General features: G+C 42.9%; 1 pseudogene; it reads right to left on the minus strand.

The window, feature by feature from the left end:
• Positions 1 to 1,226: 1,226 nt before the first annotated feature.
• LOC119843605 lies at positions 1,227 to 1,986 on the minus strand (annotated as a pseudogene).
• Positions 1,987 to 6,291: the final 4,305 nt, after the last annotated feature.

Raw genomic sequence — 6,291 nt, forward strand, 5'->3', positions numbered from 1 at the left:
AGATGGGATTGTGCTGTTGCACACTGATAGTACACTACTGTAGATATGAAAAAGGCACTAGCTCCACCTAATTCTCAATCTGATAAAATGCAGTCTTGCCAACTTTATTAGCAAGGCTGTAACTCCTGATTTTTTTTAAGGCTAGTTTTCTTGGGATGTATTGTGGGTGGGAGAATTGGAGGATAGAGTAATCTGGAGTCATTTTTGCCTTGACTTTTTTTTTTTAATGCAGTGTTATGCTGAATTGTGGGTGGACGTTATAAAGTGATTTGTTTCTACCCACCACTCCCAGGCCCTGCAGATGATGAGCTCTGTGGCATTAGGAACTGAGTTTTGCCAGAGCTAACTGTTAATTAAATTTCCTGATGTTATATCCTTAAACTCTGATCCTGAAAGCAAGCTGCTCCATGTTGGTGGATCCCTGAGTGTACACTGAGCAGTTTGAAGGGTCAGGGATTTAGTGGTAAAGGCTTGGGTGTTTGAGAAATTTTGCATCTGGCTTCCAGAAGTCCATAAACATAATTTTCATGTAAATTTACTGCTCATAAACGGTGACAAATTGGCAGTCCTGGAGAATGAAACACTGTTTACTGCACATTACAAGTACAGTGGTACAAGCTTCACTACAGGGCCTCCTGAACTGCAGCAACCACCTCAAAGGGATCTCCCTCTGCACAGCCCCTTGGCCCCTCTTCTGAGGCTTCCAGTTCTGGTGGTATTTTTTATGATGGTAATAATACTTATGAAGGTGCCTTTTCATTGGGAACTAAACCCACCTAACACATTTCAATTAGGTCATCTTAAAGTCATCAGGTGACAACAACTTTCATTTTCTCCTAACCTGGTCTGCAGTTGAGCTGGTGTCCTAGATCCTGAAAACACTTGTCTGTCTAAGGCATTTATATAACTCCTCAGTTATTTATTCAGATTAATATCTGGCCTGTAGGCATGCAATAGTTAGTCTTCATGCATGTTAGGAGCCAGTTTCAGACAATCCTGAGCCTAGATTTATTTTTCCTCTTTTGGAAGTGTTAGGTAAGTGTGATGTGTTTAGTAATACTTACAGAAGTCACTATTGAAGCTAGTCCTCTATATTTCATAATCTATTAGTTTTACTATATATACTGTGACAGGGTCAGGCCAGATGGTTACAGGAGAATGGTTTTTTTTGCTAATGCCAAGCTTTTAGTCAATGCTGGTTACAGACTTTGGAGGGGCTGGTTCACCCCGTGATCGGCAGGCAGGGTGGGGGCGCGTACCCTGTGATCGGCAGATGGGGGGTTCCAGCCCAGCTGGGCAGCAGGATTTAAAGGGCTGGCGCCGCGGGCAGCTTGGGGCTCAGCTGCTGTCATGCAGGGTGAGCTGGTCGAAGAGATACTCGGCTGCCCCGAAGCGCCGCAGGTTGGTCACGTGGTCTCCCAGCTTCTTGAGGAGCTTCACCTCCTCATCCAGGTAGTGGGTCACCAGGAAATCGCACATGTGAGTTCACATGGCTTGTGGCCACCTTGTGCAAGTCCAGCAGCGCCTGGTTGATAGTTTTCTGCAGCTTCAGGGCGAAGTCCATGGTGACCGCCCCGTTCCCCCACTCGTCCAGCTCCGGTTTCTGGACGGCCTGCAGGAGGATGCGGCCCACCCTCCCCAGTGGTTCTGGAAACCCAGCATTGGCTCGGCCTGTTTCCACTTCTCACCCGACAGGTGCCGGAAGAACTCAGAGAAATGGACCAGTGCCACATCATCCTGGTCGAAGAAATACCCCAGGGACTGGTAGCTGTAGCTGGCTCACAGCAGCTGATTCACCAGGCGGTTGGTGCCGGCTTCACCCTCGGGGTTGTAGTTCTGGCAGATCTGGGAGCTCATGGCGCTGGCTGGGTGCAGAGGCCCGGTGGGTGTTGGGTGCCCGCAGGTTGCAAAGGCCAGGGGGGTGTGGGGCGGTCTCGGGGGGGCAGAGGCTCCGTTCAAGCACTGTTGAAGCAAGAGCTGGGGGGTCTACAGGAGAGTGTTAGAAGGCAGATAGATATATTAGTCCCAGATTAAGCAGACCTTACCTGGGTAAGGTAATGGGGGCAGTTCCAGAACAAGCAGGAACTTGCTGGAACCAATTAAGGCAGGCAGGCTAATTAGCACACCTGGAGCCAATTAAGAAGAAACTGCTAGACTCAATTAGGACAGGCTGGCTAATCAGGGCACCTGAGTTTAAAAAGGACCTCACTTCAGTTTGTGATGTGCATATGAGGAGCTGGGAGCAAGAGGCACTAGCAGCCAAGAGTGAGAAGGGAAGGCATACTGCTAGAGGACTGAGGAATACAAGCATTATCAGACATCAGGAGGAAGATCCTGTGGTGAAGATAAAGAAGGTGTTGGAAGGAGGCCATGGGGAAGTAGCCCAGGGAGTTGTAGCTGTCGTGCAGCTGTTCTAGGAGGCACTCTAGACGGCTACAGTCCACAGGGCCCTGGGCTTCAACCCGGAGTAGATGGAGGGCCCAGGTTACCCCCAAACCTCCCAGCTCCTGATCAGACACAGTAGGAGTTGACCTGGATTGTGGGTCCCACCAGAGGGGAAGGTCTCTGGGCTGTTCCCCGACCCACATGATGGATCAGCAGAGACTGCGGGGATTGTTCTCCTTTCTTTTCCCCGGGCTGGCTGGTGATGCTGTTATCTGAGTAAAACAGCAGGTTTGAGCCACGAAAGTGGCCAAACTGAGGGCTGCCGTGAATCTCTGAGGCGAGCAAATCTGCCAATAAGCACAAGACCCACCAAGGTAGAGGACAAACTTTGTCACAATACACAGATATCTCACAATTGAGCTGGAAGGGTATATTGAATGGGGTCCTGCAGGGATCTGTCCTGGGTCTGGTTCTAATCAATATTTTCATAAATGATGTGGCTAATGTGTTAGAGTACATGTACAAAGTTTGTGGGTGATACCATGCTGGGGAGGGTTGCAAGTGCTTTGGAGGACAGGATTAAAATTCAAAATGATCTAGATAAACTGGAGAAATGGTCTGAATTAAATAGGATGAAATTCAGAAAGGATAAATGCAAAATACTACACTTTGGAAGGAATAATTAATTGCACAAATACAAAATGGGATATGACTTCCTAAATAGGAGTACTGCAGAAAAGGATCTGGGGGTTACAGTGGATCACAAACTAGGGGTCAACAGTATAATAATGTTGCAAGGAAAGCGAACATCATAGTGGGATGTCTGAGCAGAAATGTTGTAAGCAAGACATGAGAAGTAATTCTTTCACTCTACTCAGCACTGATAAAGCCTCAACTGGAGAATGGTGTCCTGTGCTGGACACCACGCTTCAGGAAAGATGTGGTCAAATTGGAGTAAGTCCAGAGAAGAGCAACAAAAATAATTGAAGGTCATTTAGAAGATGAGAGATGTAAGGAAAGATTAAACAAGCCCAGTTTTTTTCAATCTGGAGAAAAGAAGACAGAGGGGGACATAAGTTTTAAAGTACATAAGATTGTTATAAAGAGGAGGGTGATAAAGTCTCCTTAACTATGGAGGACAGGACAAGAACTAATTTTCTTAAATTGCAGCGAGGGAGATTTAAGATAGAGGAAAAACTTCTTAATTGTAAGGGTAGTTAAGCAATGAACAAATTACCTAGAGAGGTTGTAGAATCTCAGTCATTGGAGGTTTTTTAAGAACAGGTTAAACAAACACTTGTCAGGGATGGTCTACATAATACTTAGTCCTGCCTCAGTGCAGGGGACTGGATAGATGACCTGCTGAGGTTCCTCCCAGTCCTAGATTTCTATGATTCTATTTTAGCTTTTGAGGACAGATTTAAGATTTTAGGTCATATAACCCTTGCATCTGGTACAAACACTAAGGTACTACTACCTTAGGCAAAAAAAAAAAGGGTGAGAAAACTCCAACTTGACAACAAAAGCATGAGGTAAATACTAAACAGAATGCTCCAACTCAAGTCACAGGCAGTGAGAATGAACTGAAGGGGATAGGTGTAGCACTGCCCTTATATAGTCATAGGAAGGGTTCTAAAGCCAGATGGTGTCTACGGTGCCCTAAAAGATACTGCTAAGCAAAGTTCTCAGGCTTTAGTGTGCTGGGCACATGCACACCTTAATGGAATACACATTTGCAAACACTCAAAGAAGAATGATAGCCTCTACACTTTTAAAACGCCATCAGCCACTGTTTTGGTAACAACGTTCAAATTAATTGAATGTAATCCTGATGAACCAGAGGTGGCAGGCAGAACTCTGTAGAATTAATCTCCCCTTTAACTTTGGCAACACCTTTCTCATGAACATGTCCCTTTGCATGTCTGCGGGCTAAAATGAGTCCTGTTCTGAACCAGGTTAGTGGACCAAGTTTTTTACCGCTTTGTTTCCTAATGAAATGCAAACACAACACTGGACATTTTCTTCTGTCTTGCTGGAATTGAAATCAAAACTCTGTGCATTTTCTTGTTTTAAGGTCCAGTTACAGTTTTTTATTTCACCAGAGGAATACTTAAGAATTTTAGTGTAACAAAGGGAACAACTGTGGGAAGAAAATCTGTAAAAGTAGACAGAAAGAGAAATCCTATTAATCAAGAATTCAGGAAGCTTCTCATTCCCTATGTTGGTGGGTGTTCACTGTTTGAGGGCCTTGGAGTGATGGTACAAGACTCATTGCCCCTGCCACACATCTTCCCACTCTTATGGGGATGACTCCCTTTACAGTCAAAAGCAGGGAAAAGGTTAAACAGGAACCTTTAACTAAAGAGAATAAGAGGTTGCTGAAACTAGGTTAATTTATTCCTCCTTTGCCATAGCCATTTTGAGTACAGTATGAGTTACTTTTTAAAGATTGTCTGTATAATATGATATACGAGCCTAGTTTGCCTTGTAAACTTGGCCAGTGTTGAATGCTTGTTTATTACTGTACAACACTTAGCTCCATTATGTGACATGATGGATGTTGTGCCTTTTTGTATCTGGTATAGAAGACTATTAGTTTCTCCTCATTAATCTAGTCAGGCTGAATGCTCCAGAAACTCAGTAAACACAAGACAAAATAGCTACTGTAGAGTGAACAAGCCACTCTTTAAAACCCAAATATAATAGAGATTCCTAGTTCATGTTCCCTACTCTGTCCTTCCCAGCCACCCCCCATGGGATGCGACCATATGTTAGGGCACAGAGCTTAATTTGTGGATTAGAGAGGGGGATTGGAGTCAGAAATCCTAGTTCTTTTCCTGGCTCTGACACTGATTTGTGGTGTGATCCTTGGCAAGTCACTTAATTTACATAACCACCTTCTTTATTTCCTGTAAAATGGGAGATGCTTGTGTCCTTCAAAGGCTTTTATGAGGCTTAGTGTTTATAAAAGACATTTTGATCCTTCTATAAAATGCTATATAGTGCAAAGTTCTTTATAAATAAAGTATATTAAACTAGCCACCTGCCATATTTATTTTTTCTAAGTTGTTGTTTTTTTAATTACAGGAGTGCAAACAAACATGCTAAACTGCTTCTGGTTGCTTTTCTTCTCTATGGTTTATAATTTTAAAAGAAAAAACACTCTAAAATTTTTAGAAATATATTTTCCCTCATAGTCAGTCTCTCTCTCTCTCTCTCTCTCTCCCTCTCTCCCCTACCTATCAGCCCATAGCAAATTTCTACACAAAAGCATGGTGGTATAACCTTCTGAAGAGAGGTGTAGTCAAGAAATGGTAGTATATATTAAATAGTACTTAGCACCTAAATAGTGATTTTCATTTTCAGAGCACTATGCAAAAATTAATCCTTACAACATCTTTGTGAAGTAATTACTGTTTTAATTTTTTATGAGTCAGAAGTTAAATTATTTGTCTAAGGCAACAACGAAAGCCAGAGCTGGGATGAGAATTCAAGAAGTTCTAGGCTCCCAAGTCCAGTGGTCAGACTACTTATTCTACACAATTCAATGTTTATGATGTCAGAATTCTCTATACCCATAAAAATTCAGTAACGTATTGTTGGATTTTAAAAGAAAAATAGTTAAGGAGCTAGAAAGTGCCATTTATCAAAAGATGCAAACATTTAAGTGTGATACTTTCTCTGCAACTTTTAACTCTTCCACATGGCTGCACGATGTATATAATCTGGATGTCATGCAATCATTCTGATACCAATAAGCATAGCATTTGTATTTTCTCATACACCCACCAAAGGACTGCCTCCTTCTCTTCTGTCAGTGAATAAATTGGCACTGTTATGTAGATTAACAACATGATGGGTATAGTTCATTACAAATTCTCATGTCAGGATAAATTCTACAATTAA

This window comes from Dermochelys coriacea, chromosome 15, assembly GCF_009764565.3.
Source record: "Dermochelys coriacea isolate rDerCor1 chromosome 15, rDerCor1.pri.v4, whole genome shotgun sequence".
NCBI classification, from domain to species: Eukaryota; Metazoa; Chordata; order Testudines; family Dermochelyidae; genus Dermochelys; species Dermochelys coriacea.